General features: G+C 42.5%; 1 pseudogene; it reads left to right on the top strand.

The window, feature by feature from the left end:
* The window catches only part of LOC107571456 (XK-related protein 8-like), a 34,143-nt pseudogene that overhangs the window by 3,720 nt on the left and 15,608 nt on the right, over positions 1-14,815 (top strand).

Raw genomic sequence — 14,815 nt, 5'->3', positions numbered from 1 at the left:
AAGACAAAATATCTGCTTTGTGAATTCTCTCAGGCTGAATTTAAAACCACTCGTGAAAACGAGTTAGAACTTTGAAACTTCATGCAACTCCGTTAACTCATTCCTTCAATTTTCTGAGCTGTATATGTGTGTGTGTGCATATCTGTGTTTTAGCTTAGTTTTGATGTAATCTAGAATAGCCAATAAAATTTGTTTCATTTATAAAGAATCATTGTCTGGTGTCATATAATTTTAAAGTGAAACATTGCCAAGATCACGTTACCTCTCTAAAATCTTACAAATTGTCAAAGAACGTATTATCCTGTGGCCAAGGAAAATACACAGTCAGATTAAGATACACTGATATTAACGTCTCGCTGGACGACCGTTGATAAAGTGTAAAATATTGAAATTTGAAATCAGTTCTAATCAGGTGGACTTCGAATTTTCAGATCCGAGTCCTTTCAAACCCTGAATGAATTAATAATAATTAATTCCCTAAAATTAATTACAATAACAACAATTAAAAGACATTATAATACTTACGTATTTGTGGTTGTAACTTTTAAGAGTATGATTATTTATAACACAATGAATATCATATTAAATCTACTACATTTACTTATGTATTAGGTTACATTTTATTTTGATGGTCCCCTAATACACAGTAAAATCCTGAGTGTTAAATTAACACTGCTTGGAGCATATATGGCCCCACTCTAAAAGAGTGTTAAAGTAACACTGAAGCAGTGCTAAAGTTAATGAGATAATTATTTGATTGATTAAGTGCTGATTGAGCATTAGTGATGAACGTCTCCAGGTTACGTATGTAACCATGGTTTCCCGAAGGGAACGAGACGCTGCATCAGAACGCTATGGGAACGCCTTCAGCATGACCACGCTCTGAATCACATGTGTAATCAGTCCAATGGAAGGGCGAGACGTCATAGGCGGGTGACATAGTGACCAAGAAGCTATAAAAGCACGTGAGGTGAAACTGGCGTCAGCTTCTTGGAATGAAGCGAGCGCTCGCAGGGGTGCCGGAAGTATGGCCCTGAGATGCAGCGTCTTGTTCCCTTCGGGGAACCATGGTTACATATGTAACCTTGAGACGTTCCCCTTCAGGAAAACGCTATGGGAACGCCTTCAGCATGACCACGCTCTGAATCACATGTGTAATCAGTCCAATGGAAGGGCGAGACGTCATAGGCGGGTGACATAGTGACCAAGAAGCTATAAAAGCACGTGAGGTGAAACTGGCGTCAGCTTCTTGGAATGAAGCGAGCGCTCGCAGGGGTGCCGGAAGTATGGCCCTGAGATGCAGCGTCTTGTTCCCTTCGGGGAACCATGGTTACATATGTAACCTTGAGACGTTCCCCTTCAGGAAAACGCTATGGGAACAAGTATGCCCACGCCGACAGACTTGCAAATCCCTGCCTAGTGTGGAAGAGCACAGCTAGGTTGAGAGAACAGAAGAGCCAGGAGTGGCTCGCATATCTAGGTCATAGAACCTGACAAACGTGAGGGGCGTGGACCATCCCGCTGTGTTGCAGATGTCCTGCATGGACACACCTGCCAAGAAGGCCTTGGAGGCCGCCATACCTCGGGTCCAACCCTCTACATTGCGAGTAAATCACTCGCATATGTGACTAAATCTTCACTCTGGGCGACTAAATGATGTCTAATATTAGCCAATGGCTAATAAATTCTCAGATTTTACTCGCCAGTGTGTGAGTTGGAGGCTGAGTATATGATTAGCACAGATATATTTTCACTCACAGAACACTCTGACTGAGCACTTCAGCGTTTCACTCTCAAGCGATCTGTGATAGTTTCAGTTCATTTGAATGGATGCGCAGCGCACCTGTGTTTGTGTATTTCGCGTAACGTAAACTCTAGTGTGAAGGCGCACAACTCGCCGTCGCTTTCTCTCACACGCGCAAAGAGCGAGAGCGAGAGAGAGTCTTACATAACATGCAGAATTGATGCGCTACATGTAAACGATATACTTTGTTGTATTTTCCTGTAAAAATAACGGAGATCCTTTGGAATTCTTCAGCTTTTTCAGAACGGTGTTCCTGTAGTAGGCGGAACTAATGCGCAAACGACAATCTCATTGGCTGGTGCTCACCTATTATCGTCCCTGTTTTGATTTCAGCAAATCAGTTTGAGCAAACGCGCACAACCTGATTAATATTCATGAATCCAGTAGCTCATAATTTACTAGTCAATGGCGATTCAATTGCCAAGGTGTCCGTAGAGGGTTGCTCGGGTCGAGTGAGCCTTGACCCCAATGGTGAGGGGAGATCAGAGGACTCATAAGCAGTAGAAATGGCATCGACTATCCACTGGCTGAGAGTCTATTTAGTAGCAGGAAGACCTCTCTTAGGGGGACCATAGCACACAAGCAGTTGGTCCTCCTTTCTCCACAGGGCAGCTCTGTGGACATATGCTCACAGTGCTCGCACTGGGCACATACAGTTAAGCTTCTGCTGGTCGGGTTCACTGAAGGGAGGAGGACAGAAGGCCTGAAGTACGATAGGCTGTGGCGTGACAGAGGGGACTTTAGGAACATAACCCGCTCAAGGGTACAGAAAAGCCTTGGCCAAGCCAGGCACAAAGTCTAGGTAGGAAGGGGCCACAGCGAGGGCCTGCAGATCCCCAACTCTCTTTAAAGAAGATATAGCCAGAAGAAGCACAGTTTTAATTGAGAGAAAGCAATCAGAAATCTCTTCAATAGGCTCAAAAGGAGGCTTACAGAGAACTGGGGGCCTCAGGCCCAGCGCACCGCAGCGACAACGTGTAACTAGGGGGTGTCTGCCCACTGACTGGCCACCGAGAGGAGCGTGGTCGGCTGCAATGGCCGCCACGTAGACCTTCAGGGTGGAGTGGGTGGAAACGGGCCTGCAGGAACTCCAACACTGTACCAATCCCGATTGGCCATTAACTGGGTCGAGCTGGCGATCTCCGCACCAAGAAGTAAAATGTTTCCACTTCAAGGCGTACAGTTTCCTCGTAGAGGGAGCTCTGGATTGGAGGATGGTCTCAACAACCTCAGTTGAGAGACCGGAAGCTAGAAGTTGTTGCCCCCTCAGAGGCCACACCCATAACTTCCACAGCTCCGGGCAGGGGTGGGGAATCGTACCCTCCGCCTGAAAGAGGAGATCCCTCCTGACGGGAATCTTCCATAGAAAGCCGTCAAGAAGGGAGATCAGGTCCGAGAACCATACTCGGCCCGGTCAGAACGGGGCTACTAGCAGCAGACGGACCCCGTCCCGGCGCACTCTCTCCAGAACTCCCAGGAGTAGAGCAATCGGGGGAAAGGTGTACAAACGAAGCCTCAACCAAGTCTGTACCATGGCATCCAGCCCCAGGGGAGCCGGATGAGGCAGAGAGTACCAGAGGGGACAGTGCGATGTCATCTGAGTTGCAAACAGGTCCACCTGAGCCTGGCCAAAAATTCTCCAAATCTGCTTCACCACTTCGGGATTAAGCCTCCATTCCCCGGGCCTCGGCCCCTGCCTTGACAGGATGTCTGCTCCCATATTTAAATAACCAGGGATGTGAACTGCTCTCAATGAAAGGAGTTTGCCCTGGGACCACACAAGGATCTGGCGTGCCAGCTTGTACAAGGGGCGCGAACGCAGACCTCCCTGGTGGTTGATATAAGAGACCACCGATGTGTTGTTGGTGCGCACCAACACATGACAATCTCTTAGGTCCGAGAGGAAGTGCTTCAAAGCTCGAAACACAGCCAGCATCTCCAGGCAGTTGATGTGCCACGTGAGATGGCTACCGCTCCACAGACCACGGGCAGGGTAGCCACTCATGACCGCCCCCCAACCGATGAGGGACACGTCCATCGCTAGCGTTACTTGGCGACAAGGAGCTCCCAGCACCAGGCCCTGAGACAAGAACCAGGAACTGGGTCTCATGTACAGCAGGCCAAAAGGTATCACGTTAGATGCAGCTGCCATCAGACCCAGCAGACCCTGAAGCACCATTGGTGGCAGGGTTGGCAGAAAGATCTCCCGAGCGCACTGAGGAGAAACGGACACCATATGATGAGGTGCACCAGCTCTTCCCCAGTAGGGGCCGCCCTCAAAGGTCCTTAACCTCTCATGTCAGGGCCATTTGGTCGAGGACTTCCTCTGAAGCACGACCCTCAGATCGGGTGGCTAATTAGACTAATATAGTAGTTGATGGTAGCTTATTCACCTGTTGTTAGCACCGCTATGATGACAATCACAAGAAAAGACTCCAATACACCTCAGTTGCAGATGACATGACCAATAGATCACAACTTGAAAATAAAATACAAAAGGTGTACATAACAGCGGTGTTTATTAACTCAGTTCTCTTTACAATTTTAATGTTAACTCACTGTTATGCAACGTATGTCTGACATTACCTGCGATAAAGAGGCAGTGAAGAATTATAATGGTTCTCTGATTAATTTACTTAGGCTAACTGACGTTATAACTTACCAGTTGATGTAATCACCATCACGATGGCTCCAAAATACACCCCCGACTTTGCAGACGATAAGATCCACAAACTTGAACATAACAAAAACCGAATACAGTGTGGCTCTTCTGATTGGCCAAAACTCTCTGATCTTTGAACAGTGGACTGGTCCTCTCCGCACACTTTTGTCAGATTTTACAATTTGTACCTGACGTCTACTCCAAGGTCCCAAGTTCTCTCATCTTGATGTGCTCACCAGATACATACTTGACAGGGACTTGCTCATATGGCACAGTGGGTATTCTCATTCCCAAAGCGTGTCAACGCAGCTCGAGTTCCTGAAAGGGAACATCTCCAAGTTACGTATGTAACCATGGTTCCCCCAAGGGAACGAGATGCTGCGTCTTTCTGCCATACCCCCTGCAGGCGCTCGCTTCTGCTCAAGTCAAGTCAAGTCTGCTTTATTGTCAATTCTTCCACATGTACAGCACATACACACAGAGAATTGAAATTGCGTTACTCTCAGACCCTTGGTGCATACAGATAACATAAATACAGATAGGTACAGATTAAATACAAAATACAACTATACAAATATACAAATAAGGTAAAATGTAAAAAAAATATATATATAAAGCACAAGGCATATGGCAGATAGAACACCTAATGTACACCTTAAAAAATTACAAAATGTACTTTTAGTAGATATAAGCATTTAAAATGTACAGTATCTTTTTTTATAGGAAAGTAGAACTAAAATATTGATTGTTCTTATCTTTCAATAAATATTTTCTCTCCCCCAATTCCACCTGCCACTGACTAGCAATAGAAATATAGTATATGTACAGTAAAAATAAGAAAAATTAAAAGTTTTAAATAAAACAATGTTTTACAAGAAATACACTGAAAAAAATTATTTTTAGAGACATTTCTAGTGAATTTTACAAATAATTACAAAGAAATGGCAAGTAACATGTTGAAATAAACATGAAAATTTGAAGGAAAAAGTCTACAATAGTATTTTCTTGTGAAATGTACTCCAGTAATCTGTTTTGTTTGCAACTTTTGGAAAAAAAATTTACAGTGTTCATTCATTATTCATTCATTATTAATTTACTTGCCATTTCATTGTAAATATTTTTGAAAAGTGTCTCAAAAGTGCAAGGAAATGCCATTGTTCTACTATAAAAGCCCTTTAAAATAGTGAAGCCCCTTGTGAAGTTTACGTTTCTTTAGATCTAGCACAGATTGAGGACTTCGTAAAGCTGGATTTGCTTCATGCTGTGGTAATGTGTCCTGACTACATTGCTGAGTTACTGTTCTTATGGAGGAAAACGTCTCCAGGTTACGCATGTAACCATGGTTCCCTGAGGGAACGAGACGCTGCGTCGAAACACTATGGGAATGCCTTCAGCATGACCACGCTCTGAATCACATGTGTAATCAGTCCAATGGATGGGTGAGATGTCACGGGCGGGTGACGTAAAGACCAGGAAGCTATACAAGCATGTGCGGTGGAACCGGCGTCAGCTTCGAGGAATGAAGCAGGCGCTCGCAAGGATGCCGGAAGTATGGCACTGAGACTCAGCATCTTGTTCCCTCTGGGAACCAGGAGACGTTCCCCTTCAGGAACTCGAGCTGCACCGAAACGCTATGGGAATGAGTATGCCCATGCCGACAGACTTACAAATCCCTGCCTAGTGTGGAAGAGCACAGCTAGAGCGAGAGAACAGAATAGAGAGGAGTGGCTCGCATATCTAGGCCAAAGAACCTGACGAACATTAGGCGCGTGGACCAACCCGCAGCGTTGCAGATGTCCTGCATAGAAACACCTGCCAAAAGCCGCCACACTCCTAGTCGAATGAGCCTTGACCCCCAGAGGTGAGGGGAGATCAGAGGACTCGTAAGCCATGCAGATGGCATCCACAATCCCCCGATTGAGGGTCTGTTTACTAGCAGGAAGACATTAGGGGGACCATAGCACACCAACAGTTGGTCCGCCCTTCTCCACAGGGCTTCTGCTGATCGGGCTCCCGGAAGTGAGGAGGACAGAAGGCCTGGAGTACGACAGGCCGTGGTGCAGAGGAGGTGACCTAAGGGACATAACCCGCTCGAGGGTAGAGAATCGCTTTGGCCAGACTGGGCTCAAAGACTAGGTAAGAAGGGGCCATAGAGAGGGCCTGCAGATCCCCAACTCTCTTGAGAGAAGATATTGCCAGAAGGAAGGTAGTCTTTATATTGAGAAGGCAATCGGAGATTTCCTCAATAGGCTCGAAGGGAGGCCTACAGAAAGCTTCTAGCACCACAGCCAGGTCCCACGGGGGGATGCAAGATCATACCGGAGGCCTCAGCCTCAGCGCACCACAGAGGAAATGTGTAACCAGGGGGTGTCTGCCCACTGAAAGGCAACCGAGAGGGACGTGGTAGGCTGCAATGGCCGCCACGTAGACCTTCAGGGTGGAGTGGGTGGAAACGGGCCTGCAGGAACTCCAACACTGTACCAATCCCGATTGGCCATTAACTGGGTCGAGCTGGCGATCTCCGCACCAAGAAGTAAAATGTTTCCACTTCAAGGCGTACAGTTTCCTCGTAGAGGGAGCTCTGGATTGGAGGATGGTCTCAACAACCTCAGTTGAGAGACCGGAAGCTAGAAGTTGTTGCCCCCTCAGAGGCCACACCCATAACTTCCACAGCTCCGGGCAGGGGTGGGGAATCGTACCCTCCGCCTGAAAGAGGAGATCCCTCCTGACGGGAATCTTCCATAGAAAGCCGTCAAGAAGGGAGATCAGGTCCGAGAACCATACTCGGCCCGGTCAGAACGGGGCTACTAGCAGCAGACGGACCCCGTCCCGGCGCACTCTCTCCAGAACTCCCAGGAGTAGAGCAATCGGGGGAAAGGTGTACAAACGAAGCCTCAACCAAGTCTGTACCATGGCATCCAGCCCCAGGGGAGCCGGATGAGGCAGAGAGTACCAGAGGGGACAGTGCGATGTCATCTGAGTTGCAAACAGGTCCACCTGAGCCTGGCCAAAAATTCTCCAAATCTGCTTCACCACTTCGGGATTAAGCCTCCATTCCCCGGGCCTCGGCCCCTGCCTTGACAGGATGTCTGCTCCCATATTTAAATAACCAGGGATGTGAACTGCTCTCAATGAAAGGAGTTTGCCCTGGGACCACACAAGGATCTGGCGTGCCAGCTTGTACAAGGGGCGCGAACGCAGACCTCCCTGGTGGTTGATATAAGAGACCACCGATGTGTTGTTGGTGCGCACCAACACATGACAATCTCTTAGGTCCGAGAGGAAGTGCTTCAAAGCTCGAAACACAGCCAGCATCTCCAGGCAGTTGATGTGCCACGTGAGATGGCTACCGCTCCACAGACCACGGGCAGGGTAGCCACTCATGACCGCCCCCCAACCGATGAGGGACACGTCCATCGCTAGCGTTACTTGGCGACAAGGAGCTCCCAGCACCAGGCCCTGAGACAAGAACCAGGAACTGGGTCTCATGTACAGCAGGCCAAAAGGTATCACGTTAGATGCAGCTGCCATCAGACCCAGCAGACCCTGAAGCACCATTGGTGGCAGGGTTGGCAGAAAGATCTCCCGAGCGCACTGAGGAGAAACGGACACCATATGATGAGGTGCACCAGCTCTTCCCCAGTAGGGGCCGCCCTCAAAGGTCCTTAACCTCTCATGTCAGGGCCATTTGGTCGAGGACTTCCTCTGAAGCACGACCCTCAGATCGGGTGGCTAATTAGACTAATATAGTAGTTGATGGTAGCTTATTCACCTGTTGTTAGCACCGCTATGATGACAATCACAAGAAAAGACTCCAATACACCTCAGTTGCAGATGACATGACCAATAGATCACAACTTGAAAATAAAATACAAAAGGTGTACATAACAGCGGTGTTTATTAACTCAGTTCTCTTTACAATTTTAATGTTAACTCACTGTTATGCAACGTATGTCTGACATTACCTGCGATAAAGAGGCAGTGAAGAATTATAATGGTTCTCTGATTAATTTACTTAGGCTAACTGACGTTATAACTTACCAGTTGATGTAATCACCATCACGATGGCTCCAAAATACACCCCCGACTTTGCAGACGATAAGATCCACAAACTTGAACATAACAAAAACCGAATACAGTGTGGCTCTTCTGATTGGCCAAAACTCTCTGATCTTTGAACAGTGCCCGCTGTTGCCTCTACAGATGCACAAATCACTTTTGCACCATATGTCACACAGATATGTGGTGCAAAAGGGAGAGTGCGCGAAACTTGTCATTTGCAAGTGAAAAACAGGTTTGAGACTCGTAGCAGCAGATTCACGTCGTTGTGCACTTGTGTTTGTGCTACAAAAAGCATCCAAGGAAACAAATATATATATATAAGAAAACATTCTACAAGCGTGCAAATCTCATTGCAAGAATTCATATACTGATTTGCGGATGTACAAAATTTGTCTGTGACTTCACATTTTTGATGCAGGTGTGTGAATGTGTTTTGCACCATATTCACTGCAGCAATAGTAGCAAAATGTAGCGTCTGGACCAATCAAACACACAATATATATTTTGTTTTTATATTTAACAAATACTCTGTAACCCCCCTCAGTTAACAAGCCATATGAGGACCCATGAACCCTTCCCCCCGAAATGCGTAACACCCCAGGAAGCCGAACAGGCCCCTGGTTGCATGGCAACCAACGCTGATATCACTGGGTTTATTGGCCAACGAGAAGGTGTAACTATTGTGTTGTATTTGTGGGAGAGGAAAAAAAATCTACAAGTTTGCAACTTTTGTCTGTGACTTCAAATTTACCGGTACACACGTGTGTGTGTGTGTGTGTGTGTGTGTGGCTATTCTCTACAACTACAAATTCAGCTGTCACAGACGCTCAGTTGTTTTGCTCCAAAAATACCAGTTTAAGTGTCATTTTAACATGATTTCACGTGTTGATATCGTTATCTTGGCGCATTCACTTCTATGGAAAATGACAATCACTCAAATAAACGTATTTCAAGTGTAATTCACTTCTATATACACTGAGTGAAAATAGCGTTATTTAGCAGTCTGTTATTTACACTAAGTGCAAATAGCGATCGATTTTATTTACACTATTTAAAAATAGCAGTATGTTTGCATTTAAGTGTAGATAGATGCTATTTATACTTAGTGGAAATAATGGCAGATACTCTATAGGCTACAGATACTCTATAGTCCTCTCTATACCTACCCCAACCCACATACTTATCAAATAGCTATTTTGGAGCTTTATTTCCACCTTTCCCGCAAATGTTTTATTCATTTTATTGAAAATAAATGCATTTTGGATCAGCTATATAATGGGGGAAAATAAGACAATATGCAATCGTTAAAATTAAAATATTTATTAAAGTTATCAAATGGATGCTGCCTTATGGGACAATTAGTCCTCTCTATACCTACCCCAACCCACATACTTATCAAATAGCTATTTTGGAGCTTTATTTCCACCTTTCCCGCAAATGTTTTATTCATTTTATTGAAAATAAATGCATTTTGGATCAGCTATATAATGGGGGAAAATAAGATGAACGAAGTTGGTTAAAGCTGGATTCGAACTCGGATCAACCGCAAGTTGCTATTGTGCATTTAAGTCCACTTTACGCCACTGACGTGGATGAGAGATATGTGATTTTGACTGGATGTATATGGTACATTAAATATGTAAATATATAGCAAATATATTATATTTAAATTGTTTATTTATGTATAAATAGCATCTATCTACACTTAATGTAAACATACTGCTATTTTTAAATAGTGTAAATAAAATCTATCGCTATTTGCACAGAACAGACTGCTAAATAACGCTATTTTCACTCGGTGTATATAGAAATTAATTACATTTGAAATACGTTAATTTGAGTGATTGTCCTTTTCCATAGAAGTGAATGTGCCAAGATAACGTGGGCGTGGCTTGTGAACCATATCACCATGTGAAATCATGTTAAAATGACACTTCAACTGTGTTGCATGAATTAAAACAGGTATTGAGGAAACAACACAGCATAATAATTGCATCAACATTTATTAAGAACATTAAGAATGTACCAATGTCTTTTCATTACAGCTTTGCAGTCGCTTTTGACGAATCTGGAATGTGACGTAAAATAGCTCACATGCACGCACACATCCCCAGTTAACACGATCCCCAGTTGATCCATAACACTTGTAATGCAACAGCTTGTAGTGTATAGTGACTTTTGTTATGTAGCCTAGTTAGTGAGCTAATTTTCTTTCTTTTGAATGAAAATGTTTTGTCAAAGCATGCAAATGCTTAGATTTCCATCCTTAAATGCAAATGCTTAGATCTAGTGCCTACTAACCACAAAGGATTGTGGCAGGTATCAAAATTATCCCCAAAAAATGGTAATGCCATAGTTCAGTGTCCAGAACAAGGTGACCACATATGTTGTTGACATTTCCCCCGATTTCCTAATACTTGTGTTGCTCTGTTTGTCACAATGATATATTAATTTAAAGCATTGTGACACACTCAAAAATGAAAATCATCATTATTTACTCATCTAAAATATATTTTGAAGAATGTTGGCAACCAAACAGTTTCAGCTCCCAGTGGCTTCCGAAAAAATACAATGGAAGTCGATGTTAATGGAAACAGTTTGGTTACAAAAATTATTTTTTTATGTTCTAGAAAAAAAGAAATTCATACAAGTTTGGAATGACACTAGGTTTTGACACTGGATTGTACATGACCTAATTTTCATTATTTTTGGGTGAACTCAAATAGACCATTAAAAGCTCACTGTTCATGTGTAACATGTCAAATAATCTCATTATCAAATAAGCATACAGTTTTTTTTAGGTAGTAGTTCGGCACTTGGTGGTTTGTGTGTGCGTGGATTTGGATGTACATGATGTTGTATGTTCAGAGTTTTGCAATGTGTTTCAGATTTAATGCAAGTATCCCTGAAAACAACTGAAACCAGCCTAGATTCAAGATTTTATTTGTCACGTACAATGTATATAAATATACAACAAACAGTGAAATGTACTAGCATATGATCTAGCATACACTTTCGACTGTGCAATAAAAGAGATAATGCAAAGTATTTAAAAAACACACACACACACACACACACACACACACACATATATATATATGTTTTTTTTTTTTTTTTTTTTAAGCCAGAACTGGCAGTGTGCAGAGATTGAAACTAACTAACAGTGTGCAGGGAGGATGAGTTGCATAGATTCATTCAACATAAAGTGCAGAGTGTTACTTATGGAGTGAAAACAGTCTCAATACCTTTGACTAATATGCACAAAAGATCCACACACATGTACAGCAATCCATAAATGCGTGCAAGAGATCCACACTCACATTGGAAATGCACGCATCTATATAAACAATGTCTTTACTCAAAATACAATCCCCAAATGAACTATTCATGCTTGTAATTCCATGCAGAAAACCAATGTCCATTAAATATCCACACTGTTGTATGTATGGGTACTTTTGAGACTGTTGTGCTGTGCCCTTGATTCACAAATACAAACGAGCCAATCTGTCCATACATACCTCTGACATAAGACAGTGATATAATATGTGATATGGTGTCTTCCTCAAGAGGGCGCTTGCCGGCCTTCAAGCTGAATCTCCTATAGTTCTGCATTATATCTCAGGATGTTTTCTAAAATTACCGAGACAGTGGGCTCGAGACCATATAATATTATGTAAACTTTCACTAAATATATATATATATATTTTTATAAATGTAAATATAGAGTAAATCCAAGCCTGAATATGGCTGTTATGTAAATAACCTCATCAATGTGTGTAAAATGTGTTTCTTAATCTAATGTTCAATCAAAACATTTTTACTCCATATTTACTTGCTCTTGAGGAAGACACCATATCGCTCATTATATCATTGTCTAACGCCAGAGGTATGTATGGACAGATTGGCTTGTTTGTGTTTGTGAATCAAGGCCGCGGAACAACAGTCTCAAAAGTATCCATACATATAACAGTGTATAACATATAATATAAGAAGAGCGCATAAAAGGTGTTCAGCTCATGGCTAAAGAAGAGTTAGCTCTCACAAGTGTTTTAACCTCCCTTGGTTGAATGTGTTGGTAAAAGTTTGTTTAGACAGACACTAAGTGCATCATGGAGCTTAGAAAGAAAGAAACTCATTCAGGTTAAAATTGAAAGTGAGTAAATGATGACAGAATTTTCATTTTTGGGTTATCTTTCCATTTAATGTTAATAAAACAAACACACACAAAAAACAAAGAGAAAAATCACTCACTGCTCTTGACTGAAGAACTTTAATACATTTGCTTTAATACGAATCACTGTATAATTGATGTTTATAGTGTATATAGCATTTTGTTAATTCAATTCAATTCTTGAATTCTACTGCTAAATACACCTACTGTACCTGAAAAATAAAGCACTGTTTGTTTTATTTGTATATTATCTGTATTTTTAATGTGTATCTTTGTTCAAATTTTTTATTAGCAAAGATAAAATAATGACAAAGATTTTTATCTTCGCCAACTTTGGCCTAAATGTATTCTTTTTTTCAATTTTATATTTTGTTACCTTGTAAGTCTTTGTTTTTAAAATAGGGAAATTAGTTTGGCTGTACTGCTCAGACAACTGGCAAAATAGTAAAACCAACATGACAAAGAATCGTAATAAAATCATGAATCGTTGATATTCCTGAAAAAAATAGTGATATGATATTTTTACCACCCCTAGCTATAAGTAAAAAATAAAAACACAGTCCAAGCGGAGCGACCAGGACAGCGTCCGAACATGGCGGCGCCATCTCTATTGCTTAAGCTTGTTGGCTGGTTTTAGCAGGTCTTCCAGCCTCGCCATAGCTGGTTTAGCAGGCTGGTTTCAGAGGGGTTTTGACCACTTCTTTAGCTGGTCAGGCTGGGAGACCAGTTGACAAACCAGCTGAACACCAGCCTGACTATCTTAAACCAGATCTGTGCAGCTTAAACCAGCTAATACTAGCTAAACGGCATAGGCTGTTTTTTTTCTCCAGTGTGGCTAGAAGGCCGAGCTATCATAGACAGCTGGATACTTCAGAAAAAATACTATGGTATTGTTTTAAAACCATGGTATTACTATTGTGTCATGTACACAAAAAAATAATAAAATCAAAGCACTGCAGTACCATGGTACTGTTTGTTTGGGTCAAAATGCTGTTGTGAATCTCCATATTTAGATCATATCTTTTTCTTTTCTCTTTCCATAGGCACATATCAGCTATCTGGCAGGGTTTTCGAGTGTGGTGGCGAGAGGGCTGTGGGTCTGAGTATGCAGTTTATCTGACCCATGACCTCAGCATGCTGCGGCTCATTGAGACTTTCTGTGAGAGCGTGCCACAGCTCACCCTCATGATGTACATCATGCTGCACAGCAACCACGCAAGACTGGTCCAGTGTGGGCAACCACTTCTGTTCTAATGATGCTTATAACCAATTCACTATAAAAAAAAACATATGGCATCCAATCAGCTCAAAAGATGACCGTCCTCATGAGATTCATCCATTGTTTGTTAATACCGTAATTTACATTAACAAGCTAAGCAAAACTTCCTCCAAATTATGCTCCATTTCCTCTTGACAGTTTGTGGTAAAAAGCATTCCCTCTTAGCTGTAAGTCTATTTTCATCCAGTCTGATCTGAGAACATTGACTCACAGGAAATTCAGAAATGTGTGGTCATCTGACCCACTTACATGGACATTTACAGGTTCAAGATTTTACATTGGAAATCAAAAACCGTACCAATCTACCTCATGTATGTAGGGTGGGGGGATGCAAGAAATCTAAAATGTCAGGGTGACAGTGGTCCTAAAATCATAATGAATATCACAATGAAGAACAAAAGCCTTTTCTTCTTTTATTATTATTCTTTTATTATTATAAAATTATTTTAATAAAACTGCCTCACTGCATAATAGTATTTGAAATACATTAGTAAATTAGCATTAGTAGCAATACAACTTGTTAATACCGTAATTTACATTAACAAGCTAAGCAAAACTTCCTCCAAATTATGCTCCATTTCCTCTTGACAGTTTGTGGTAAAAAGCATTCCCTCTTAGCTGTAAGTCAATTTTCATCCAGTCTGATCTGAGAACATTGACTCACAGGAAATTCAGATATGCATGGTTATCTGACCCACTTACATGGACATTTACAGGTTCAAGATTTTACATTGGAAATCAAAAACCGTACCAATCTACCTCATGTATGTAGGGTGGGGGGATGCAAGAAATCTAAAATGTCAGGGTGACAGTGGTCCTAAAATCATAATGAATATC

The sequence above is a fragment of the Sinocyclocheilus grahami genome, unplaced genomic scaffold, assembly GCF_001515645.1.
Source record: "Sinocyclocheilus grahami isolate Dianchi unplaced genomic scaffold, SAMN03320097.WGS_v1.1 scaffold1597.1, whole genome shotgun sequence".
Lineage (NCBI taxonomy): Eukaryota > Metazoa > Chordata > Actinopteri > Cypriniformes > Cyprinidae > Sinocyclocheilus > Sinocyclocheilus grahami.
Note: the sequence above shows the minus strand (reverse complement) of the source record. Positions and strands in the feature narration are given on the sequence as shown.